This window comes from Sminthopsis crassicaudata, chromosome 6, assembly GCF_048593235.1.
Source record: "Sminthopsis crassicaudata isolate SCR6 chromosome 6, ASM4859323v1, whole genome shotgun sequence".
Taxonomy (NCBI): Eukaryota; Metazoa; Chordata; class Mammalia; order Dasyuromorphia; family Dasyuridae; genus Sminthopsis; species Sminthopsis crassicaudata.
The window spans coordinates 177,925,031-177,952,826 of record NC_133622.1 but is presented as its reverse complement, the minus strand read 5'-3'; the positions used below and the strand labels follow the sequence as shown (position 1 = coordinate 177,952,826).

Below are 27,796 nucleotides of genomic sequence, written 5' to 3'. Positions count from 1 at the left end.
CACATTCCCATACAAAACAAACAAAAATCTATCAGGATACAAATCTTTGAATCGAATTCTGAAGTATAATTTATGCCACCAATTTCCATTAAGCCGAAGAACTGGTTGACCCTTTGAAATTGACTGTAAGAAACAATTAGTTGTATAGGATGATAGAATTTAGAATTAGAAGGAACTTTGCTTCCTCCAGCCATGGAGTCCATGAGCTTTTTTCTTTTTTCTTTTTAAATGAAATTCCAATTTTGGGGGGGTATTTTATGTATTATATTTGTGGTCCCAAGGTGTTCATACATTTAAATGAACTGCTAAAAGGGTCCAGGATATGCACAGCCACATGCACACATGTATCCTTCTCTACTTTTATTTCCTCATTTTACAAATGGGGACATTGAGGCTCTGAAAAGTGGCTTGCCTAAGCTTCTTTAAGATAGCAAAAGTGGCTCAGCTGGGAATTAGTGCCAAATTCCTATGATTCCAAATGCAGCATTTATTGCACCCCACCAAGCTTTATATTTTCATGTTGAAGCCAAACATAATTATTATGCTGGGGCCCCCAGTAAGCTTTGCTCCAAACATAGGAGAATTCCAGGACTCTGTTTTCTCCTGAAAGAGAAATAAAAACACAATCAAGGAAGATTCCTCACCCCACTTAGAGAGCAATTAAGCTAATAATCAAATCATTTCAGCTGACAAAGTCAATCAGCAAGCTTTTAAAGCTGTAATTTAAAGTGCTGAGGAAAGACCAAATCAAGAAGGTTAGAGCCGATAATCTCCTTAAGCTGAAGACCTTCCCAGCTCCCCACTTGTCTGAACCATGTTCCTTTGTTTGCCTGAGAGTAAGTAAAATGAGCTTGAATGAAGACTTTCACTTAAAGAATCCAAGTGAAAAGTGCTTTTGGGAAATTTTAACAAAACAGCTCCCCCAAGAAATTCCTTCCCCAGATTCCATTCTCCTTATTAGCCAAACTTGATAACAGGTAATACTAATGATATTATTATGGGGGGGGGGGGATTTGAGGAAGGGGCTGCAATATATTCTTTTTTTAATTTCTTATTTTTTAAAAATTTTCAACAGCATTTTATTTCTCCAAAGATAATTTTTAACATTTATTTTTATAAGACTTTGTGTTTCAAAATTTTCCTTCTGGAGAGAATACTTACTTCCCCCTTTCCTAAGACAGCAAATAACATGATTACTATTAGTATAATATGTTATTAAAACATATCTTTTTGTTGTGGCAATGTTACTGGAGTGGTTTGCCATTTCCTTCTCCAACTCACTTTATAGATGAGTAAACTGAGGCAAAGAGGGTTAAGTGACTTATTCAGGGTCAAACTAGTAAGGGTCTGAGGTGAGATTTAAACTCATGAAGAATGGTCTTCCCGATTCCAAGCCCAGTGCTCTATGCACTGCCGCCTCTCTGTCTCTACTTCATATATGATATGATATAATATAATATAATAATATATAGGTAATATATAATATAATAATTAATTCTAGTACTTCTATTTCCAGTGATTCCAATTGTAAAGTTTTAAGATTTAATAGCTTAAATTGCACTGACTTTTGGGACATCCTGTGTGTGTGTGTGTGTGTGTGTGTGTGTGTGTGTGTGTATGTGTGTGTGTGTGTGTGTGTGTGTGTGTGTGTGCGCTAATTATAATCATCTGCTACTACCACTACCACTACTACTCCCACAGCCACCACCATTACCACTACTACTGGTTTTTGATACTAGCTAATATTTATACCATTTAAGGTTTGCAAAACATTTTACACGTTATTAAATTTGAAACCTACACCTTTACAAGTAGGTACTTTTATTGTCTTCATTTTACACATGGAGAAACTGAGCCTGAATGAGATTATGGCTTGCCCAGGGTCACATAGCAAATCTCTGAAGCAGGATTTGATCTGAGGGCTTCTTTTTCCCAAGTGCAGCATCCATTCTGATGTTTCTATATGGTGAGGTTGTGCCAACCAACCTAGAATTGAAGGCCAGAGGTCTGTGCAAAAAACTAAAACTGAAAATCTTTCTTTCTCATCATCTCAGCCTCCTGGAATACCTATTCCTCCCCCAAAGCTCAGCTCACATCACTTACATTTGTAGCTTACCAATAAAAAGGTGCCTTTCTGCGTGCCTCTAATTATTAGTCCTTCAAATATTATTTTGTGTCTATTTTGCTTATATATTGTATTCACTTCTCTGTGTACACAATGTAGCACCTCAGTACAAAAGTATCAGTTCCTTGAGAATAGGGACCTCATTTTTGCATGTATCTCTCTAGTACCTAGTCCAGAAGCTGACTCTATAGTAGATTTTTAAGAAATGAATGCTTTGAAATCATATCAAATTGAAATAATCTGTGTGTCTGTCTATCTCTCTCTCTCTCTCTTTCTCTCTGTCTCTGTCTCTTCCTGTCTCTTTCATTGTTTTACTTTTTTAAAAACATCTAATATACAAGAACAATGTCCATGTTGTATGTGCATGTGAGGGGGAAGCCTCCTTTATATTTCTTAACACTTTGTTGAGGAAAGATCTTCCTCATTTCCCACTTCTGGGCTGCTCTTTTGATGATATCCTGCAGAACACTTTCTTTCTCCTTCTATTTATTTTGCTTCCACTCTAGCAGATATCAGTAGTGGAACTTGAAGAAAATAAGTTAGATAGAAGCAGTAGGAGGAAATGTGTTCTACAATTTTCCCTGAATACATCTTTTTGTGCCTGAGTATTATCTGCAAAATGTGAATAATCTCACACCTACCTCACATAGTTTCATTGAGGAGCAATTAAAATAATGTGGGAAACAAATCATATTAGTAGTATTATCTTTTTGCTGTGCTGATACTGTGAATAAAGAAGTAATGAGAAATTTGCTAATAAGTCTACAGATATTGAGAGTGAGTCTTTGACAGAATAAAGAAGCTAGGGATATAGGGGCACCAGGATGAGATTCATCTTTAAAGTGATCTGGTGATGTTTTGGAATCAAAAGCCAAGAAAGAGTCTGGGCTCAAAGTTTTTGCAAATGTGGAGTCCTGGTCCAGGGTTTTATCATATAAAGAGGGCAAGCTTGGAACCAGGAGGCTCACAAGGCAATCATAGCACTAGCATGTTCAAATATAGTCTTGGATAAATAATTTTATTTCTGAGGTTCTACTGCCTTATCTATACATTAAATTAAAGAATATTTTCTCTCCATACTTCTTAAGAGTATTGGGACAGAATGTTGGGACAGAAACGTATACAGTTCTATATACATGCAAAATTGTATTATTATTTAGCTACTATTGACTGGCCCAAATAATCGTGATAGGGATGTACCTATCTGGATGGAAATCTCTAGGTGAGTATCTCCAGGCTCTGTTCCTGGCCCTGTGCTGTTATGTGTTTTAATCAATGACTTGGCTAAAGACAGACCCACTCAATTTGCAGCCAACACCAAGCTGGAAGGGAGAGCAAACACTCTGGATGTCAGCCAGAGTCCAAAGAGATCATAAGAAGGTAGGATGCTGGCCAAATCTAACAAAGTATTATTTAGTGAAATAAATATAAAAATTTCAGGGTCAGCTTATCATACTAAATAGAACATGATTTGGAGTCAGTAGGCAACCTGACTATCAAGAATCTCTGATCTTTAATAGGATCATATGGGGAACTCTCCAAACTGACTAGTCACCTCTTCTTGAAGTCCCCCAAATACTCACTTCATTTCCAGCTCAGCTCAATGTCTGGACCTCTTCTGCTCTTTGACCTTGAAGAGGTTCTTATGCAATTTCCCTTTCAACCTTCTCTTTATGTCTTGACTTCTATTAAAATGAAATAATAACATGAATAGTTTAGATATAATTATAAATAGCTAACATTTAAATAGTGCTTTAAATTTTGCAAGCACTTGGACAAATATTGTCTTGTTTTTATCCCCAACAGCCCTGGGAGAGATATGCTATTATTATCACAATTTTACAAATGAAGAAATCAAGGCAGACAGAGGTGAGATGGCTTGCCCACAATCACAGAGTCTTCTGATCCAGTGTTCTATAAATTATAAGACTTAGTTTATCCTGCCCCCATTAGCTATTAAAAAGGATAGAGGATATCCGGTAATTTCTTAATCCGGAGCACAATGCCTGAAATATAGAAAGCATTTCATCTTTATCTATGTGTCTAGATACATGATTATCTATATCATATCGGTCTTTTAGATTCTGTTCTAAAGTATGTGAAATGCTTATATATTTTTTCCTATCTGATGCCCATAATAACCCATGAGGTAGGCACTAGTGTTATATCCATTTTACTGATGGGAAAACTGGAGCTGAGTAAGTTAAACAGCTTGGCTAGTATCACATACATTTTGTTGTTGCTTGGTCATTCATTGTGTCTGACACTCTGTGACTCTGGACCATAGCACATCATTGCTGTCCATGGAGTTTTCTTGACAAAGAAAATAGAGAGGTTTGCTATTTCTTTCTCCAGTGGATAAAGGCAGAGATTAAGTGACTGACCCAGCTAGTAATTATTTGAGACTGGATTTGAACTCAGATTTTCCTAACTCCAGGGCCAGTTCCCTATTTATTGAGCCACCTAGCTTCTCTAGTCACATAGAAAGTGAGTGTCTGGAAAACTATTTGAATTCATGTCATCTTGCCACACCAGCTAACTTTCTGCTTGTCTGCTGATATGTCTTTTTATTAAATATCTATGAATCTATTGTATACATATATAATGCATGCATGCATATATGTATGTATTATCTATTTATCTATCCATCATCTATCTTTCATCTATATACATATATATCATCTATCTATTTATCCATTCATCATCTGTCTATCAAACATCTATTATCTCTCCATCATTTATCTCTCCATCATCTACTTATCTATGTTCTATCAATTATCTATTATCTATCCATCTTCTATGTCTATCTGTCTGTATATCTATATCTAATTGCTTGTATTTTATATACCTCTGACAAATTCTGAATCTAATCTCTTGAGTCATAGGGATCATGATAATTACAGGTGCCCATAGTAATTAACACCAGAGGTTTACAATGTTGATGAAATCACAGCTTATTTATGCTATTAGTGTTCAGTCACATCTAACTCTTCATGACCCATTTTTGATTTTCTTGGCAAATCTATTGGAATGTCTTGCCATTTCTTTCTCCAGATTTGAACTTTAAAAGTTCAGTCTATATGAACCCATAGTAATCAACACCTGAGATTTTCAATGATGATGAAATCACAGCTTATAGAGTACCTAGAATGAAGTCAGGAAGACCTGAATTCCAGTCTCAGACACATACCAAATGTGGAATCCTAAGCAAGTTACTTAACCTTGTTTGCCTTAGTTTCCTCATTTATAAAATATGCTAGAAAAGGAAATAGTAAACTTCTTTAGTATCTCTGCCTCACAGAGAGTTTGATACAACTGAAACAAATAAAACAAATAAAAAAAACCCAATATATCTTGTGCCTGGGTTCCAAAAATCAACTGCACTAGACTAAGATGGAGGATCCTTGGCTGAACATGTTCATGTGGAAAAGACATGAAGGTTTTAGAGGGCTGGTAGCCAAGTGAGCTAATCCGATCTGATGATACATTGAAAGAGGAATAATGTTTAACACCAAGAAAGTGATGGTATTGCTACTACTGCCTGTCCCAGATGATCTACATCAATGGGTCCAGTTCTGAACACAACATTTTGAGAAGGTCATGATCAAACTGGAGCAGATTCAGGGGATGCTGATGATAAGTTATATTTACTTTTATCAGTAGTCATTGACAATAAAAAGACTCAAGTTAAGTTGATCTCTCTGTCTCTGTCTTTCTCTGTTTCTCTCTGTCTCTTTATCTTTGGTCTTTCTGTCTGTCTCTTGTCACACACACAGACTAGTGACTTGAAATATTCCCCTTTAGTAAAGAATTGAAAGACTGAGAAAACTCTTGATAACATTGGTAGATAGGCAAGAAGTATTGCACTTTAAGTTAGTATGAAGTTTCCTGATTTTTAAAAGGTGTAAGACTCCCCAGATGTCCAAGTTAGAGTGACCAAAGCAAGTTGCAGGGTGGGAGATTTCAGATCAGTAAAGGAAAACATTCCTAGTAATTAGTTGTATCCCCAAAACATAAAGCCATAAGAAGTATGGAGCTACATTCTTGGGGATATTCAGGAGAGGCTACTTACAATGCCTTCTCTGGTGGAAATTAGAATGGATGACCTCTTTTGACTTTCCTAACTTGAAGATTCTTTCATGTGTTACATATTTCAGTGACCTCATTAGTACCAGTGGTTTCAATTATCATGTCTACAAAGAGGACACTTAGACTCATATAGCCAGCCTTAGTCTCTCCTGTGAGCATGAGACTTACATAGCCTACTAATTACTCACCTATTAATCATTTCCAAAAGGATAACCCACAGCAACTCAAATTCAATATGTCTCAAATGGTATTCATTTTCTTTTACCCCAAATTCATGCTTCTTCCTAATTTATCTTTTTCTGTCAAAGCTACTACCATCTTGCTAATAACCCAGTTTCACAGACTCTGAATCACCTTCAATTCCTCATTCTTTATCAACTCCTGCCATATCCAACACCTTGCTTGTCTTACGAGTACTGTCTCCAAGGCATTCCTCATACCAAACAGATTCTCTGCATTCACAGAGCCACCATTTTGGTTCATCAATGCATTTCAATAATTCCCCCTCCCATTGATCTCCCTACCTCAAATTTCTCCAGGATCCTTCCCAATGGGAGGAAAGGCAACTTTTCAGTTTATCTAGAAATAGCTGGGGACTTCTGCTTTCTTCTCACCTTGATTCTCACCTTCATTTGCATGATGAGAAGGCATCTCAATTCTTAAAACCTGAAAGTTTGAATATATCAGGATGAGTTTTCTTGCCCTATTATTTAGATTTTCTATATTAACAATGGGCATATAGTCAACTTTTCACCTCTGTCACAGATCTCTGGGAGGTGGGGGGAAGCTCCCATTAGAAGAGCTGTTATCTGATTTTCCTGCCATTGCCTCCACTCTCTGTGCCCCCTTCAGACTTCTATCAATGGCACTTAGCAGCACCCACGCCTCTGGCCAGGGACACGGGAGCAGCTGCTCATCTGCTTGCCCTGTCAGCTGCGGATGAATGAAGTCTCTAATTCTGTCTCCCTGTGATGGGGATCGATGGGCTTATCTCGTCTGTTCTTCCATTATCTCACTTGGCGACAATACAATGCTCTCTCTGTGGGGTTTAAAGAGTAGAAGGGCATGCTGACCTGCTGATTGGTTTATTTCAGGAAAGCCATTTTCTAATCACTTTTCTTTAGACCTGGGGGAGCTGGTTTGATCTGCACTTACCACTTTTTGTAGTTGTCATCCCTGGTACAATGGAAAAGAGTCCTGGGCTAGGAATGAGAGATCTGGGCTGGTGTCAGAGCTCCACTATTCACTACCTGTGTCACCTTGAGCAAGACTCTCTCTTGGCCTCTGTTTCCCTGCTTTGTAAAAGGAGAGCCAGCACTTGTGTCCCTAGGGTTCCTTCTGGCAGGTATCTATAATTCCAAATCCCTAAACTAATTATATTTGGTCCTTCAGCAATGAATCTCTGCCCCATTTCTAGCTACATTTTCCTTTCCAAGGCTGTTAAGTTATTATCTAGCATCCAGCACCCAGTAAAATGGGGAGTTACCCACTTAGTACCTTCCTGCATTCTACTCTTGAGGTCCCCCCAGACAACTCCTGCTCCTGACTTGCCCCTTGCTTCCTATTTCAACTCTCAATCCCTTACTCAGGGAAGATCGTCAGACACAGCAACAGGATCAAGCAATGTCACATTGAATGTAAGCTCCAAAAGTGCTAAATGTGGCTATTTGCCAGTACTGGACATAGAGAAAGTTAGGAGCAACATATTTAAGAGAAATAATAACCATTCATATTTCTAGAGGGCTTTTCTTATAATAACTGTATAATGTAGTAGTCCACCATTGCAGGTAATAATTCCAAGTCCTAAAAGGGTGAAATGACTTATCACAAAGTTAGTGAGAGGGGAGATAGGATTTGAACCTATTTTGTCTTCCCTTCGCTTAGGGTCCAAAATTTCTCTAAACATGATTGCTTTGTGAGTAAACCAAGACACACAAAGTGTATTGAGAATAAAACTTATACTAATGAAAAAAGTATTGAATCTGATGAACCAATATCAAGGCTTCATTCTTCAGTTTACTGATATGACTTTAGGAGAGTCAATTCCTCTTGAGATGACAGAGAGGGAAGGGATATTTTGTGTCTCATTTGTAAACTGAAAATGTTGGGCAAACTGATTTTTAGGGCTAAGGATTGAATATGTTCTCCTCAGGGCTTGGGCAGAACTGACGTAGGATACTGAGAGTTGCTTTTACAGAGAGTTTGAATGTTATAAAGTAATCACTTTTCATGGTTGTTATGCCCATTCTTAGGTGAAGAAGCTGAGACTTGAAGAGATTAAATGCTTTTCCAGTGATCATACTGTGGGAAGGATCCAGAACTTCTTGGGGCTGGATTCTACCTGGTCTTCCCAGGAAGGCTTAGGTAAAAGCATTCAACCAAATAAGATATTTGTAAAGTACTTAACACAATGTCTCACATAACAGAGTGTCTCTCTCTCTCTCTCTCTCTCTCTCTCTCTCTCTCTCTCTCTCTCTCTCTCTCTCTCTTTCTCTCTCTCTCTGTCTCTCTCTTTCTCTCTCTCTCTGTCTCTCTCTTTCTCTCTCTCTCTGTCTCTCTCTTTCTCTCTCTCTCTCTCTCTCTTTCTCTCTCTCTCTCTCTCTCTCTTTCTCTCTCTCTCTCTGTCTCTGTTTCTCTCTCTGTCTCTCTCTGTCTCTATCTCTCTCTCTGTCTCTCTCTGTCTCTCTTTGTCTCTGTCTCTCTCTGTCTCTCTCTTTCTGTGTGTGTATGTGTGTGTGTGTGTGTGTGTGTGTGTGTGTGTGTGTGTGTGTATGTGTGAATGTTTTGGTCTCTGTCTCTTTCTCTCTTCCTCCATATAATACATACATATATACATATATATGTATATGTCTAAATACACATAGAGACACATATGCTTTCCCCTTTCCCTTCTTCTTATTCTATCTTTTGGGAAGGATAGAGCTATTCTGACAATACCAAAGGGCATAAGGAAAAAGAAAAGGCTAGTGTGTAAGAAAGAAGGTCAATGTAGACATCTGAGAATAAGTCATAGCAACTAGAACTCTAAAACTAAGGCCAGGTAGTGATTAATAGAAGATTCCCTCTAAGCCAGAACTCCTTTCCTCCTTTTTCTCTTATAAAGAATGAGAATATATGACATTACATCAGCTGCAGATTTCCACAACCCCCATGGCATTCCCAACAGCTCAATCCTTCTGGGCTGGGATTGAACCTGAAAGGAGGAAGAGGAGGATGACATGCTAAGTGTTGGACTCTAGATATTTTCTAGGAGATGAGGCCATTGTGAAACTGGGACCTTCCATACAAATTCCATATAAAAGCTCAGCATTTCCTAGGTATTGGTACTTTTTGGGCACAAATGGGGATGATCAAGGAATCTGCCATTTATTTCTACAATTGGAATGTACCCATGCTTCTTTCTTCATTATATATGACCTGCTGTAAATATTGACAGTTATGATGCTGGGAAGAGAAAGACAGAGACTTCCTTTTGTCTTGCCTGAGGCCATGTTTAGTGGTTAATTGGTTGGCCAACTGGCCCTGCCGGCAGTCTCTTGACCTCTACAAGAGCCTGAAAGATTGATGATTCTGCCTGCCTTTCAGAGGGCACTGAAGCATGCAGACCCATCTTTTGTTATTTGGGAAATGCTGTGTTCTGAAGCAGCTCATTATTTAGGGGACTCTGGACACAGAAGTGGGAAGGCAGGGAAATACTCAACTGGAAGACAATGGCTTCAGATCAAAGCAGTTGAAGGAACAGTGAGTTCATAAACTGGGAAACCAACTCAAGAGGATTGATGAGCAGAGATTCAGACAGCCAATTGAGTTAACTATTCCTTCTGGCCAGAAGTCTAAGCCTCTCACCAAATACTTCCCTTCCTTTGCTGAGGTTTCTGTTTTTCTAGAAGCAGACAAAGAGTAAGGGATCTCATGAAGTGTGCTCTCTCTCCAGAAAGTTTAATTCAGGCAGCTTTGAGCAAGATGACCCCAAGCAGGCTTTCAGCTGTAGTATTCTAGGATGTGCTAATTCTGAGGTCACTGGAATCTACTCAAGGTTCAATTTCTTTCTTCCCCATCAATACCAATGAACAAGGAAAGACTTTCTGGTTTTTGTTTTGGCTTTTTTCATCTGCCTTAGGAATTTTGACAGAACTGAATTGTACTTCTTAAATCCTCCGCTTAGTCTCTTTTGAGATTATGCCATTGTCTTGTTTTAAATGATAGGAACCCCCATTATCAGATGTTTTTAAGGGTTCAGGACTAGACTTTGGAGATGGTGGTCACCAGGAATTTGCTTTTTTAATTTAAGTGACACATAGGGTGCCCCAAATCCCTCAAATATCATTCCCCTAAAGCAATATTTCAGTTCTCAATTCAGATGTCAGGAGCTTTGTAAACTTAATTAGTCCAATTCTGATCTTGTACTACAAAGGAAGAAACCAAGGCTCACTTGCTCATGCTTACACAGTAAAGAAGGAAAAGAGCAGTCTGTAATATGTATCACTTACTGGGGAACATTTGGGGCAGAATATGGTCAGGACAGGAAAAAGCTAATTGAGAGAGACAGAGACAGAAAGGCAGATAAAGACAGAGACACATATAGAGAGACATGCAGAGATAGAAAGAAACAGAGATAGAGAGACAAAGAGAGAAAGAGACACACAGAAAGGGACAAACAGGGAGACTATAATACAGATTTTAATCACTTTGTTTTTTCCATGTGATTGATTTTCTTTTTAATGCCAGGTACTTTATTCACACACACACACACACACACACACACACACACACACACACATACACGTTTCTAAGAAGGGATCCCATTCATCAGACTGCTGAAGACTCACAGAAAGGATTCAGAACCTTTGCTACCATATGGCAGGGGCCTCAGAGTCCACCTAATCCAGTTCCTTCCTTTTTCATTCAGAAAACTGAGTCATGGGGAGTATAAATGATGTGTCCAATATCCCATCAGTTCACATGAGAGGTAGGATTTGAATTCAGGTCCTCTAACCCCAGAGGCATTCTGATTTCTTTGGTGCCATAGGAACTCCCTTACTCATTTTTTTTTTTTTTTTTTTTTGTTACCTTGACTTGGTCTAATGATTCAATGGGCATTTATGTGACAAAATTTCTAGGATTCATTGATTCATTGATAGGATTCCAGTATGGGACATTGTTCCATGATGGATATTACAGTGGACTTTATTTTCTTTGACTTACTCTGCAAAAGCCATTCTACCAAACATAACTACCACAATCCACTAAAAAAAACGCCCAGAAAGCAGAGTGAGAAAACTTTTGGCTGCTGTGTGCTATAGAATGTTTGCCTGCTTTCCCCCAGCATGCTGGGGGAGCACAAAAAACATTAGTGCCACCCCACCATCAAGGTCTTGTTACTCTGACCCCAGCCATGAGAAATGACAAGCAAGACCAAGTGACTGTCTCAAGCATCCTTTTGCTGTACAATGACACAGCAGTGGGTTTGGCAAATGGAGGCTGCCAGGATAGTCCTGGATTTTAAGCAAGGAAGGGTCGCCTAGTAGGATTCATGTATGTGTGTGTGTGTGTGTGTGTGTGTGTGTGTGTGTGTGTGTGTGTGTGTTCCTCTGCTCCTTTCAAAGGAGAATCAGAGGAAGATGGGGAGAAGGAGGGAGCTACCTAAGAGCTCTTCACAGGGTCAGAAGTTCAGTCATAGGAATCCCACAGGTCATTGGTCCAATGTACACCCCCATACAAGAACCCTTTCCCCCCATATCCATTACTAGTGGTCCTCCAGCCTCTGCTTAGAGATTTCCAATAAGAAGGATCACACCATTAACTGAAGCAGCCCATCCTACTTTTGAGGGACAGTGGATAAAGTGCTGGTCCTGGAGTCAGGAAACATGAGCTCAAATTCAGTCTCATACACTTGCTAGTTCTGTGACCCTGAATAAGTCAGTTAACTCTGTTTGTCTCAATTTCCTCAACCATAAAATGAGCTGGACAAAGAAATGGCAAACCACTCCAGTATCTTTGCCAAGAAAACCCCAACTGGAAGCATGGAGAGTCATGCTTGACTGAAAAATGACTGAAATTCTACTTTGGGCCAGCTCTTGTTAGGAAGTTTTTCCTGACACTAAATACAAATATGCCTTTTTATACTTTCCATACTAGTATTCTGGATCAATCTGGAGGGTCCAACTAGAACAAGGCCAAGCAGTGGTGGCCATTTATTTATTTACTTTCACAATTATATGTAAAGAAAATTTAAAATATTCATCTTCATAAGCTTTTGAACTCCAAATTTTTCTCTCTCCCTCCCTTAGTGTTCCTCTCCCCAAGAGAGAAAGCAATCTGATGCAGGTTATACATATACAATCATGTGAAACATACTTCTATATTAGTCATGTTGTGGAAAAAGATTCAGAAAAAAAGGAAAAAACCATGGGGATAAAAACATCAAAAATAAGTGAAAATATTATGCTTTGATCTACATTTGAATTCCATAAGACTTTTTCTGGATGTGGATAGCATTTTTCATCATGAGTCTTTTGGAATTTTCTTGGATAATTGCTCTGCTGAGAAGAGCTAAGACTATTATAGCTGATCATCACATAATGTTGCTATTATTGTGTGTAATGTGTCCTGGTTCTGCTCACTTCACTTAGCATTAGTTCCTATAAGTCTTTCCAGGTTTTTCTGAAATCTGCCTGCTCATCATTTCTTATAGAAGAATTTTATTACATTAATATACCACAAGTTGTTCAGCCATTCCCCAATTGATACCCCTCAATTTCTAATTCTTTGTCACCACCAAAAGAACTACTATAAATATTTTTGTACATGTGGGTCCTTTCCACTATTTTATGAGCTCTTTTGAAAACAGAACTAGTAGTGGTATTAGTGGATCAAAGTATATATACAGTATGATTGCAATTTGGGCATAGTTCCACATTGTTCTCTAGAATGGTTGGATCAGTTCATAACACTACTAACAATGCATTAGTGTCTCAATTTTCCATGATGGTCTTTTAACAATTAAACCCAGATATCCTGTCCCTTTTTGTTCCTTTCCTTCAGATGATCTATCCCTTCTTCCCTCAACTCATTTTCATATGTTCTTTTTCTACCCCAGTTCTCCTTCTTTGAATGCCACAGAGGGTTCTTCAGTATCTTTTCAAATTGGATCCAAACTATGCCCAAAGGGTACAAACTGTGTATACCCTTCGATCCAACAGTGTCTCTACTGAGTCTGTAGTCCAAAGAGATCATAAAAGAAAGAAAAGAATCCACATGTGTAAAAATGTTCATAGCAGCCCTTTTTGTAGTGGCAAGGAACTGGAAACTGAATGGATGCCTATCAATTGGAGAATGGCTGAATAAGTTGTGGTATATGAATATAAAGAAATGTTATTGTTCTATAAGAAATGATGAGCAGGCTGATTTCAGAAAAGTCTGGAAAGACTTACATGAAGTGATGCTGAGTGAAGTGGGCAGAACCAAGAGAATATTGGACAATCTTGTTGTTACAAGGTTATGTGATGATCAACTGTGATATACTTGGCCCTTTTCAACAATGAGGTGATTCAAACAATTCCAATAGACTTGTAATGGAAAGTTCCATTCATACCCAGAGAGAGAACTATGAAGAATAAATGTGGATCAAAGCACACCATTTTCATCTTTCTTCTTCTTGTTGTTTGTTTGCTTGTTTATTTTTTTTCTCATGTTTTTTTTTTTTTCCATTTTGATCTGATTTTTCTTGTGTAGCATGATGAATATGGAAATATGCTTAGAATATCTGAACATGTTTGACCTATTGCTTGCTGTCTTGGGGAAGGGGGATAAAGGAGAAAAAATTGGAACACAAGGTTTTGCAAAGGTGAATGTTGAAAACTATCTTTGCATGTATTTGAAGAAATAAAATACTATTAAAATTAAAAAAAAAAATTAAAAAAGCAAATTGGATCTAACACTCCAGGTAGGCTATGGCCTAGAACAAAATAAAGCTGTGTTATCATCTCTCTGATTCTGAACACTTGGTCTCTTTTAATGCAATTGAAAACAGTGTTAGCTTTTCTTATTGTGGTATACTGTTGGCTAATATTGAATTTACAGTTTCCTAAAGGTCCTAGACCTCTTTTTAGATAAACTCTTATCTAGTCATCCATTCTCCTTCTTGGACTTATGAAGTTGTGCTTTTGACACTTTAATTGTTGTAGCTGTTCAGTTGTGTCTGACTCTTCATGAAAAAAGTTTTCTTGAAAAAAGATACTGGATTGATTTGCCATTTTTTGTTTCCAATTCATTTGAAAAATGAAGACAGTGAGCCAAAGAGGGTTAAATGATTTCCCAGGATTACATAGCTAGTGTCTGAGGAGAGATTTGAACTCATTAAGACTAGTCTTCCTGACTTTAGGCCCAGCATTCTATTATCTGGCTTCTATTATTGACCCTACTTGTAGGAATTAATACAAATCTCTATTAAATTTCATTCCATTGAATTTGGCCCAGTGATCTAGATCCTCTGGATCTCTGTTAGACCCAGACTCTGTCATTTAGTGTGTTTGCTATCCCATAGAACTTTTGAGAAATGTATCCACTTGACAACCATTTCATATAACTTACTCCATGTTATGGATACAAATGTTGAAAAGCAAGAGCCTAGCATAGATCCCTGGAGGTTCCCCACTAGAGATCATTTTCCCAAGTGGTGGTTATGATGTTAGGGAGGGAAAGAAAGAGACTTCCTTTTGTCTTGGCTAAGGCCATGATTAGTACTCAATTGCAGTTCCTGCTGTTTATTACTAACCATAGTTTCTTAAACTTGTATGTTTGTAAATGGAGAGCTGAAATGGCCTCATGTTATCAACATCCCTGGACCTTTTTTTCTCTTTTACTCTAAAATGAGAGAACTGAAATGACTTTCCCAAGCTAATAACATATAAAATTAACATCAGATATGTAATTTAAACCCAAATCTTGAAACTCCAGGGCCAACGTTCTTTCTGCTGGATCCAATTGCTACATGATTTCCCATTCTCTTTTAGTTCCCTCTTCCCAAGCCTATTCCCCACCCCTCACCCACAAATTCCTCTGCCTGGAAGCTAGTGGAGAGAAAAGCAGCAGTTTCAAACCCCACTGGGGCTACAGTTTCATAAAGACTTCAAAGGAAATGTGACTCAGTGCATAGTATAAGAATAGCTGAGTAATCATTTTGGCACTACAATGGAACCTCACCCAGTGTTAACAAAGTCAGGTTTAAAAAGGAAAAGAGAGGAAATCAGTCATCCTTAGAATGTCTCCTTCAAGTTTCTATTGACTTCCAAATGTTGGAAACTGCCTATGTCTTTGGGTAGTGTGTGTGTGTGTGTGTGTGTGTGTGTGTGTGTGTGTGTGTGTGTGTGTCTATTGTAGAGAAGGTAATGAATTGAACTTGGAAATTCAACTAAGTTGCCTCTTTTTATTTATGATTATATTCCCTAGAAAGCTGTTATGTTTCCTTTTCCCAAGTTTTGTCTTCCGGTCAAGTCTGGTTCCAGTGGAAGAGTGTCCCCATTCACTTTAGGAACATAAAAGCAGATGCAAATTTAGCCCATCAATCGGTCAATAAGCTTTTTAACTACTGGGCAATGTAGATTAAAAAAACAAAAAAATGAGATATATTCTGCATTCGGGGAACTTAAATTGAATCAGGGAAGCCAATACACACACGCGAGCGCACACACAGACACAAACACACATACATACATACAAAATATATAAGGTAAAATTTTGTAGAGGTCAGTAATACAGAGGTTCTAAATGTTTCCAATCCTTGTGCCTCTTGCCTTTCAGTAAGCTTCTTCTATCCCTATTCTTTGTTAAAGAAAGAAATTCTATTCTTTGCCATGAGAAAAAAAATAGAGATGAATTATTTTAATTTAATAATTATAAATATAGTTATATATTTTATTTATAAAACCCTTTTTTGGGCTATGACAGTCTTAATGTCATCAAGTTGTTAAACATTAATAAGAATCCAGTCAAATAAAGTAATAGGAGCCTCAATTATCTTTCTTATCTACCATTGGTCTTAATGTGAATACGACTGTAGAGATATCCACATATAATGTTTGGCCTAAAGTTTGTTTCTTGCTTTGGCATCGATTGAGAACAAGAATTCAAATCTTGATCCCCAGAGATAAGGTGTTATAAAAAGAATTAAAAGTCTTATGGGCACATTTAGTAAGAATGGGATGTGTTTCCCCAAAGGAAATAAGTTTTTCATTTTTGGCTATTGATAAGATCAATTTGTTGGGGATGTGCAGGCTTTTGATGAGACAAGACACGGGTGAAGTAAAAGAATTTACTAAATTATAAATAAAAGTAGAAGTTTAAGTTTATTATAAATCATCAAGAGATCTCAAATGGAGCAGAGCTCTTGGATGGAATTAGAGTTCTGTCAAGTTCTTCTCATCCTGCCCATTCTTCCCACCATCCTATATATGATTTGAGACAATACAGAGCTATTGGGTTTGAATAGGCTTCAGTAAGGCTATAGAAGGTTTGATTAATGATAGTTCAAATTGTATAGAGCTTAAGTGGAGGTACTTAAGGTGAATTCAGTTCTATTGATAGTTAAGTAGGTGTACTTAACTACTTAGCTTTAGTTCAGCTCTATAGAAAACTTGGGTGGTGTCTGCTGAACTCTATAGAAAGGTAAATTAGTGGTACTTAACAGGTGGGGTAGGGCTGGCTTCTGGGTCACGATAACGTGGGAAATGACTCTTTTTGGGGTTTCCAGCCTCAGTTTCCCTTGTCAGATTCCCATCAGATTCCCCCCTGAGACAAGTCCCACCAAATTCTTTTGGGGAAAAGGGACGAAGGTCTCATCTTCTGTAGCTTCTTCAAGCTGGAAATGGTCGTAGAGATGTCCCTAGTTCATTTGGGGGTCCATGTCAGGAAGGGAAACACCGGATCTGAAGATGGCAGCAGCTGAGTCTAGAGGGTGTGTGTCTCCTTGAGTCCCAGAGTCTGCAGGCTGTAGAAGCAGCTGAAAGTTTGAAGCCCCACGGCTAGAAGAAATGACTCCCACCAGTAGTCTGAAAATACTAGGACCAAATATGAGTAAAAGTGGAGTTAGGATGGGGGTTAAGAACCAGGGGCCCCACCCAGAGGAAGAGTCGGGAGGAGTAAAGATTTTCTCTTGAATGTCTTTCATCCAGCCAGCCTTTTACAACCACTGTCTCTGTGGTTGTGGTGATGGGTAGATATGAGATCCTTCTCAGCCAGAAAGCAGGATCAGAGTAGTTCCCCTAGGGGTTGGCTAATACAAAGGGGTGGCACCTACTGAGGAGCTGGTGGCCTGTGGGAATGAAGCCTTTGTAAGAAATTCAGTAGGCCACATGTGGGACCCACCCTGAGGGTGGTGATGCCACATCCAGCAGTCCTGGACACCCCCATTCCCCGTAGAGTTCCTGAGTCTGACTAGGAAGTTGTCAGCCCATTTCCCAGGACCCACAGAGTAGGACCAAGAAAGCTGGAGAGAAAGTATCAAGAGTAGAGTCCTCATAAGGAGAAAGAAAGAAGATTAGCCTGAGAAGCTTCTTTCTCCAGCGTCTTTCGTGGGCGTCTTGAAAAAAGGGAAACTTCAGGTCTTCTATAGGTTCACAGGAATAAACTGAGTTATCTGAAACAGAAGCAACATTTTTAATCCTAGAAATATGAGTCCAGCTGGGGGACCCTTCCAGTTTAACTGCATTTGGAGCAGTTAAGGTGACCTTGTATGGGCCTTTCCACTTCACGTCTAGGGGGTCAGACCCCTGGGCTTTCCAGCTCTTTAAATAAACCATATCCCCGGGATTGACCGGGGAATTGGCCTGAGTAGGAGCATCTGTGGGTTTGGGGAAGATGCTCGTTTGCATATTCAGAAAGGGCCTTCTGAACTGCACCAAGTTGTGAAGCAAATCGAGTGACCAGATGTTGTTCAGGGTCGACAAGAATGTCAGTTATTAGAAAAGGCCTTCCATACAAGAGTTCAAATGGACTGAGATTAATAGATTTTCTGGGGACAATTCTGATTCTAAGAAGCCCAACAGGGAGATTTTTAATCCAATCTTCTCGAGTCTCAAGACTTAATTTAGTGAGGACTTGCTTAAGGGTGTGGTTCATTTTCTCCACCTTCCCCAAGGCTTGGGGTCTCCAGGCAGAATGAAGGTGATAAGTAATTTTAAGAGCTTTTGCTACATTTTGTGTCACCTGAGAAATAAAGGCAGGCCCGTTATCACTCTGTAAAGAGGCTGGTAAACCAAAGCGAGGTATGATTTCATTTAACAGGCATTTGGATACCTCTTGGGCTTTCTCAGTCCTGCAAGGAAATGCTTCTACCCAGTTAGTAAATGTGTCCACTAACACTAGAAGCAACTTGAAACCTCTGCAGGGGGGCATATGCGTGAAATCTAGTTGCCAGTCCTCGCCAGGGTAAGTGCCTCTCCTCTGAATTGGCTTCAGGAGAGGTGGGGGTTTAACGGCTCCCTCAGGATTCACCTGGGCACAAATTGGGCAGGCCTGGCAGACTTGCCTGATCGTTTCCCCTAGCTTATGGCCAGTGAAAACGTGTTCAACCAAGGAGTGGAGGGCATTCCTCCCCAGATGCGTAGCCTGGTGCAGACCAGAGATCAGTTTCCACTGATTTGCCTCTGGAACTAAGAGGTGGTCTGAGGGAGTCTGGTACCAACCAGAGGGAGAAAGACTGTACCCCATTTGTTCTGCCAGAGCTTTCTCCTGTGTGCTATAGGAAGGAGTAAAAGACTCAGTTAGCTGGGGAATTAAAGGTGTCAATAGAGGCGTAAGGGCAGCCGTTTTAGCAGCTGCATCTGCCAGCCTATTTCCCTTAGCCTGAAGTGACTCTCCCTTCTGGTGCCCTTTGCAAAATATAACCGAGACCTCCTTGGGTTCATGGACAGCTTTGTAATACACGTAGAATTTCTCCAGAGTGTTTAATGGGAGAATTCCTTGCTGTTAACAAACCCCTTTCTTTCTAAATAGCTCCCTGAGCATGCAAAACATGAAAAGCATATTTGGAATCAGTGTAAATATTGGCTCTCATCCTCTTCCCCAGTTCTACAGCCCTGGTTAATGCTATAAGTTCGGATTTCTGTGCCGAGGTGCCAGGAGGCAATGGCTTAGCTTCCAGGGTGCTATAAAGAGATACCACTGCCTAACCCGCCTTTCTCTACCCATCCTAGAGGAAGCTAGACCCGTCTGTGAACCATTCCTCATCTGGGTTCTCAAGAGGAATTTCCTTCAAGTCAGCTCTGCTGGAGTATACAGAGTCTATAATGTCCTCGCAATTATGGACAATCTCTCCAGATTGAGAGACGTCAGGGAGGAGGGTGGCAGGATTTAGCGTGTGGCAAATTCTAAGAGTCAAGTCAGGAGTATCTAGTAAGAGAGCCTGGTATTTAGTCATTCTCCCACTTGAGAGCCACTGATGGCCTTTGGATTCTAGAATGCTTTGGACCCTGTGGGGGGTTAAAACCTGTAATGGCGACCCCAAGGTCAATTTAGAGGCTTCCCTTATTAAGAGGACAGTCTCAGCTACCGCTCTAAGGCAGGAAGGCCATCCTAGAGAAACTGAGTCCAGCTTCTTTGAAAAATAGGCCACTGGCCTGGGATCTGGTCCCAGAGACTGAGTAAGGACTCCCAAAGCCTGCCCGCGCCTTTCATCTACATACAGAGTGAAAGGTTTCTGTAAGTCAGGCAGGGCAAGAGCAGGGGCAGAGGTTTACTTGGCTTTCAAGGTTTTGAAAGCATTGGCCTGCTCCGGTCCCCATTCGAGAGGAAGGTTATCGGGACCTTGAATAGAATCATAGAGGGGCTTAGCAATAATCCCAAAGTTTGGAATCCAGATCCTGCAGAAACCAGCCATACCTAAGAAGGTTCTCAGCTGTTTCTTAGAAACTTAAGATAGCCTGCTTCCTCTCAGTTAGAGAGAGGGAGGTGGGGGTGAGATTGTGACCCAAATATTTGACAGATTGGCAGGCAATGTGGGCCTTGGATAGAGAGACCCTGTAACCTCTTGAGGCTAAGAAATTCAAGGTTTTTACAGTCGCTGCTAAAGACTCCTCCCTAGTAGGACTGCAGAGCAAGATATCATCCACATATTGAATAAGGCTGCTGCCGGACAGCTCAAGATCTCTCAAATCTTTCGCTAAGGCTTGCCCGAATAAATGTGGACTATTTCTAAAACCTAGGAGGACCCCCAGTTTAATTGGCCAGGAAGTCCACCTGGCTTTGCCATTCAAAGGCAAAGAGAAATTGACAGTCCTCGGGCAGAGGAATACAAAAGAAAGCATCCTTTAGGTCTAGAGTAGTAAACCATTGAGTATTCCCTGGGATCTGGGTAAGTATAGTGTAGGGATTAGGTGCTATGGGATGGATTGGGATAACTGCTTCATTAATTGCACTTAAATCTTGTACCATACGATAATCCCTATTCACTTTCTTAACAGGAAGGATAGGAGTATTACAGGGAGACTGGCAGGGAATCAGAAGTTTAAACTTAAGGAACTTCTCAATCAAAGGCTGTAACCCGATCCTGTCCTCCTGCTTAATTGGATACTGCCGTCTATGTGGGAACACAGTAGGATCCCGTAGCTTAACGAGGGCTGGTGTAGCATGCATTGCCCTTCCAGGAATGCCCTGATCCTAGACGGAAGAGTCTATGTCCTCCCAGATTTCATAAGGAACATGGGACAGTCTCAGAAGCAGCACAAATATATCACTTGGAGATTTGAGCAGAGAGAATTGGGTTCCCAGCTTCTCCATTAAATCCCGACCCAATAGAGGAATGGGACAGGAAGGAATAATTAAAAAGGAGTGTGGAAACAGCAAATCTCCATATCTACAAGGTAGAGGAAAAGTTTCCAAGCAGCTCTGGAGGTTCCCTTCAATCCCCATTACTTTACGGGGGGAAGGGCGCATTGGACCAGAGTGGGATAACAGAACTGAAAAAGAGGCCCCAGTATCAAATAGAAAATTAATGTGCTTACCTGCCACGTCTAGAGTCACCCTGGGTTCGGCTGCGCTGATGGAGAAAGGGGGGGCCTCGCCGAACCCCGGGCCCCGTCATACAGAGTCCTGAGAGGACTGGAGGGCGAGGTTTGAGGTAGTGGCTCTACCCCTCTCTGGGCAGTCTCTTTTCCAGTGTCCTTCCTTGTGGCATGTAGGACAAGGACCTGGAGGCTTTTTCTGGGGGCATGTTCTCACCCAGTGACCCTGCCTCTTGCATATAAAGATCAACGGGTCTGATCTCTAGAAATGGCAGCCGCTAAAAGCTGAGCCTGTTCTTTATTTCTGGCTCTGGCCCTGCGATCCTTCTCCATTGCTGCTGCTTGGTCCCTATTATTGAACACCCCAAAAGCAACTTCTAATAATTGAGTCATGGGGGTCTGAGGCCCTAGGGCCAATTTTTATAGCTTCCTTCTGATATCTGAGGCAGACTGGTTAATAAAATGCATGCTAAGAACTGTAACACCCTCCTGAGAAGTGGGGTCCAGATTAGTGTATTTTCTCAGGGCCTCTTCCAATCGACCTTGGAAGAGGGCAGGATTCTCCTCAGCTGTTTGAGTAATCCCCCTGAGCTTGTCATAATTGACTTGCTTTTTGATTCCTTTCCTCATGCCCTCAATGAGGCAGGTTAGTAGGTGGTCTCTCCTCTCTCTATCCCTGCTTCCCTCCTGATAGTTCCATGAGGGGTCTGATAGAGGTACAGCAATAGCCCCTGCCTGGTACCTAGCAGGGGAGGAGGAAGCCATATCATCCCCGAATTTCTGAGCTAAATCCCAGATTCGCCTTTTCTCCTCTATGGTACAGGAGGAGGAGATTATAATATTAATATCTCCCCAGGAAAGATCATATTGGAGGGTGATGGCTTTGAATCCATCAATATATTTAGTAGGATCCTCAGAATATCTGCCCAATTTTTCCTTGATTTGGGAGAGATCCGACATGGAAAAGGGCACTTGACCCTCTGAGGGTCAGCGACTTCCCTGAAGGGGAAGAGATTAGAAGGAGGCCTCTGATCCACAGCTGTAGCCAAATCAGGCTCCCGTGGAGGAGAAGGGGAATCTACAGCTTCAGCCCAAGGAGGGCAAAGGCCTTGAGACTGGCCAGCCTCAGAGGGAAGAGGAAGGGATTGGGTTGAGGAGAAAGGCCCACTTAGTGTATGAGAAGGACTAAGAAGTGGGGGTTGGGCATTTCTAGAACTCGACTCTGGTGGAGAGTGGAGTCCTATATCTTTAGACCCTGGCTCCTGTTTCTGATAAGGAGGTGGTCCTGGAGTGCAAGCGTTCTGCTGAGAGCCAGAGGGCGGAGCAGACACTTCTCCTTGAAGGAGTGGAGGAGAGAGGATCGTCTAAAAGGTCAATTTCTTCCTCTCCATTAGATTTGGCAAGTAACGCTTTGGGCCTTGGTTCAGCGTCCTGCGCGAGAGCCATGAAGGCCTGAACATTAGGGACTTCAAACCACTTCCCTTGTCTCCTGCAATATAAGTCCAACTCCTTAATAATTTTATAATCTGTTGAGCCGAATATGGGCCATCTTTGCTGGCCACCTAGAAGGTACTTTGGCCAGTTATTTTTGGAAAAATGAATTAGCTTTTTTGTTTTGAGATCTCTTATGCCAAATTTGTCTTTGTTTTTTAAGAGACACCCTAGAGGTGAGTCTTTAGGAATGGATGAGATAAATTGACCCATTCTTGCCTTAAGCCTCAAAAATTACAAAGCCTTAAGAGCCGTAAAGCACCCTGAATTTTTCCCAATAGCTCCTTCGTTCTCCAAGGTGTCCCTTGTGAGAGAGAAAAAGAAATTGCAGAAATCCTTATCACAAGTGACCCAGCAAGTAAGGATTTTGCCTGGGCAGAAAAATGCCCCGGCAGACAAAGTTGATCCAGATCTTTGGCTGCTCACAGCTATGGGGGTTCAGAGAAAGAGGGGGCTTACCTACAGCTTGCTCTGTCGATTCCCCGTACGGGCCACCAGGTTTGTTGGGGATGTGCAGGCTTTTGATGAGACAAGGCTCGGGTGAAGTAAAAGAATTTACTAAATTGTAAGTAAAAGTAGAAGTTTAAGTTTATTATAAATCATCAAGAGATCTCAAATGGAGCAGAGCTCTTGGATGGAATTAGAATTCTGTCTGTTCTGCTCATGCTGCCCATTCTTCCCACCATCCTATATATGATTTGAGACAATACAGAGCTATTGGGTTTGAATAGGCTTCAGTAAGGCTATAGAAAGTTTGATTAGTGATAGTTCAAATTGTATAGAGCTTAAGTGGAAGTACTTAAGGTGAATTCAGTTCTATTGATAGTTAAGTAGGTGTACTTAACTACTTAGCTTTAGTTCAGCTCTATAGAAAACTTGGGTGGTGTCTGCTGAACTCTATAGAAAGGTAAATTAGTGGTACTTAACAGGTGGGAAATGACTCTTTTTGGGGGTTTCCAGCCTCAGTTTCCCTAGTCAGATTCCCATCAGATTGACTCATCTTTCACTAGGTGGCTGTAGGTAATTTTTACCTAGCTCATTGTGAAAAGGGTTTTGTATCCAGACTTCATTCATATGCTTTTGAAAAGTAGGAATTATTTCTTCAAAATTTTCAGATTAAATATAACTGCTAAGAGGTAGTAGTAAGGTAGGAGAGGTGTGGGGTCAGAGTAGATATGATAGGCAGTCTATGCAAAAATATAAAGATAGAAGATGGCATAATGGGCACAAGGAACAGCAAGAAAAACAGTTTGGATGGATTGTAGAATAATGTATAATAACGCTACAAAAGGAGGTGGAAAGTAAATTATAAAGAATTTTCATTGATGAGTAAAGAAGGTTGTATTAGCTTAGAGAAGAAATAATAAGTGACTGAAGTTGACTGAGTAGGGGAGTGATGTGTCAGAACTGACTTCAGGAAGAACCTTTGGGATTTTCTTCCTCTTTAGTGGGGAGGATGTATTGGAGTATTGGAGAGGGAGGAGCTAGAACCATTGTCATAGATGCCCAAATTACAGCTGAGATCAATGTATGAAGAAAAAAAAGGTGGATACAAGTGATTTTGGGGAGGTAGAATTTCCTATTGTTGGTAATTGATTAGTCATGTGAAATGAGGAAGATTGGACCTTTGAGGGTGGCTCCAAAATGACAAATTTAAAAGATATCAGAAAAAGAGAAGTTTGGAAGAAAGATGTCTTTGAGAAAGAAGAATGATTTTCATTCCAGATATGAGTTGGAAATATTTATGGCATGTTCAGAATTTATCTGTCTAATGTTAGATTCCAAAGAAAACATAAACTGAGGAAAGACTACAAATTCCAAATCCTAGCTTTGGTGAATCTCAGTCAGATTCACAAATGTTGGAAATTAGGGGATTTGTATCTGTTGAATATAACAAATCTGACTCAATGTATTAGTCATAGTATAAAGGGAGATTTATAATATGAGGGAAGCTAGGTGTCACAAATGGATGGAGTGCTGGACCTAATGTCATTTTCTAAAGTTTTTTAACCTTAGATGCTTACTAGCTGTGTGACTCTGGGGAAGTCATTTAACTCTGTTTGCCAAAGTTTCCTCTTCTGTAAAATGAGCTGGAGAAGAAATGGCAAATTAGTTCAGTATCGTTGCCAAAAAAATCCCAATAATAATAAGGGGAAAAAAGAGGACACAGACAGATTTTGTAGCCTAAGAATGGACCAATAGTTGACCATTATAGTCCCATTGAGGATGATTCCATCCTGGGATTGGTAAATCCATGCTGCTCATTTCCTGCCCAGATGGCCCTAGCTGTACCCTATACCCTAGCCAAAGTATCCTCCCTCTTCTCTGCTTTCTACCAACATCCTCTTTATAGGTAGCCTTGAGAGAAGGGATCTTTTTATTTTGTCAGTTTTATTGTTTGTATCTCCAGCACTTAGTATAGTTCATAAATGTTTCAACCATGTATCATGTGCCTCTGCAACTTTCTAGCATCTATTCATTTATCTGCAATTTGGAAGGGAAGGTGGGCTGATGCCAGAGCACGCAGGACTTGGAAAGCCAAACTAAGAATGTTAGTTTTGCTTCATTTAGTTAGTTTAGTTTTGTTTTTTTTCTTAGAAAGAATTAAGAGGCAGTCCTTTGGATTTCTTAGGAAGGAAATAACATGGTCAGAAATGTGTTTGTGTTTTAAGGATGTGTTTGTCAAGAGAGTGGGTAATCATCTTTAAAAACTGGTGTTCATACTGGTGGGGAATGTATGCTAGGAGGCTAATTAAAATGGTATTGTAATAGGTTACTCAAAAGGCAATTGTGTCCTAGTCCAAGAAGAGAAAAATAGTGGATGAGGTGAGATGTATTAAGGAGGTAAAATCATTAAGACTTGACAACTCATTAACAGTGTCAGGAAAAAGAGACAGAACGATGAGTTAGAGATGACTCTGAAGTTGTGAAGCTGAAGTTGATGTCCTCAACATAAATAAAGAAGTTAGGAAGAGAGGATGGATGGAAAACAAGTTTTGTTTTCATAGGATAATGAGGAGACTATAGAAATCATCTAGTTCAGTCTCCTCATTTTACAGATATGGAAACAAGTGATTTAGTCAGTCACACAGGTAATAATGGTGGGAATATTAGAAGTCAAGTTTTTCAAATTCAGCCATATTTTCCAGCTTTATTTGGAATCTGATCTTTCTTTCCTATTCAACAATTTCCTAATACTGGTTAAGTACAGTTTAAAGAAATAAGAAAGTTAAGTACATTTTAAAGAAGCAAGATTAAATGCATTCACCAAGCAAAAATATTGTAATTGCAAACTTTATTCTCAAACTCCTCACCACCCATACAGTTCATTTGAATCAGACTCTTTGGATTTTCTTGGCAAAGATACTGGAGTGGTTGGCTATTTCCTTCTCCAGTTCTTTTTACAGATTAGAAAATTGAACCAAACAGGGTTAAATGACTTGCCCAGAGTCATGCAACTAGTAATTATTTTAAACTATCTTTGAATTCAGGAAGATGAGTCTTCTTCACTCCAGGCTTGGTGCTCTATTCACTGCTCCACTCAGCTGTCCCAATAAAGGTAAGCATACCATAAAAGCATTTTGAGGATTAAAATAAAACGAAACAAAAAACCTTCTCACTTAAAACAATGAAACCCATCTTTTAGGATGAAAGAAATTGTTAACCTGCTCTTGCCAAGTATCTGAGACCACAAGGCAGAATAAATATAATGGAAGAAATACAATTTTGCTTTTATGTAAAATGACTTTATTGTGATTCAATTCTACTCAACAATTAATCTCTTCCTTTATATAACTAAAGGTATAGAAAAGGAAGGTGGTGCTTTTTTTTTTTTTTTTGAATCTGCTTATCTTAGAAATACATTAATGATTCAACAGCTGCAACATGTGAAGCAAAACAATCTTTTCCAATCTTAACATAGCTTCACATCTTCTTTAGTATGTAAACATTACATCAAGAGAGCCCCTAATATTTCAGCTCTCTTGAGGACATGTTTCTCTACATCTACAGACACTAACTATAGTTAAGAGTCAATTTTTTTGTGAGCCGTGACTGGGACAGGGAGAGTAGCAGAAATCCATAGCCATAAAGCTACACAGATAGAAACGGATAGAAAAACAGCCATAGATAGATAGATAGATAGATAGATAGATAGATAGATAGATAGATAGATAGATAACTTTTTCATAATTTTAATGCAATTACTAATTTAATCATAATTATTCTTAATCTTGATTTAGAAAAATCCCTAACATTTAGATGGAGGTTTGATTCTCAGAGTTAATTTACATTTATATCTTTCTCTAGTAAGTCCTTTGAGATAAAGTTTAGAGTTGCTAGAAATGTAAAAAAGCAAAAAATAATATTATTGCAAATAATATATATATACATATATATATGTATATGTATATATATGTATATGTATATATATTGTACAGAATAACCTGAAAGGAAGTTAGGAGATAAGGAGACATTTTCTTGGACATTTCTCAGTCCCTGATTAGGTAAGTAAACTGGTGGCACCAGCAGGAGTTCTCTGCTACAAAATTCCTAGTAGCTAGCTGGACCCTCTCACTATCTCCCTTCTTATCCCCTGCTTGGCCCTACTTTCACTAGTTGCCCCTGGGCTCTATTTGACCCCACTCTTTCCTTTCAACTTCCAGATCCTCTGAATCTTTCTCTGGTTCTGAGACAGCAGTTTCTTTTTATGTAAATTTCTTATGGGGAGACCAAAACTATCAGGCAAAGACTTAGATTGATTAAAAGAGGTGTACAGTCCTTGTTCACACTCAATTCTAATTGATTCAACCAAAAATAGTTCTTAACTAATAGTGAATAATAATAACTATCATTCATATAGTGATTTAAGGGTATATTAATACTTTGCAATTATTATTTCATTTTATAATCCTGGGAAGTAGACACTTTTATTAAATTTCTGTTATAGATGAGGAAACAGAGGCAGACAGAAGTTAAAGACTCAGAGCTTGTAGGTGGCTGAATCCAGATGATTGGGACTCAGGTCTTCCTCACTCCAAACTTAGAGCTCTATTCACTCTGACCCTTTTATATAATAGAGAAGGTTGGAACA

The 27,796-nt window shown here is 39.6% G+C and overlaps 1 protein-coding gene and 1 long non-coding RNA gene across 7 annotated transcripts in view; one reads left to right on the top strand and one right to left on the bottom strand.

The window, feature by feature from the left end:
* The window catches only part of NRG1 (neuregulin 1), an 888,216-nt gene that overhangs the window by 589,123 nt on the left and 271,297 nt on the right, over positions 1-27,796 (top strand). The window lies entirely within an intron of this gene.
* LOC141546334 (uncharacterized) lies at positions 515-6,807 on the bottom strand. Its single transcript, XR_012483273.1, has 3 exons — positions 6,739-6,807; positions 3,709-3,810; positions 515-603 (listed from the first exon to the last, which is right to left on the bottom strand). It is a non-coding gene; the product is annotated as an uncharacterized LOC141546334 (long non-coding RNA).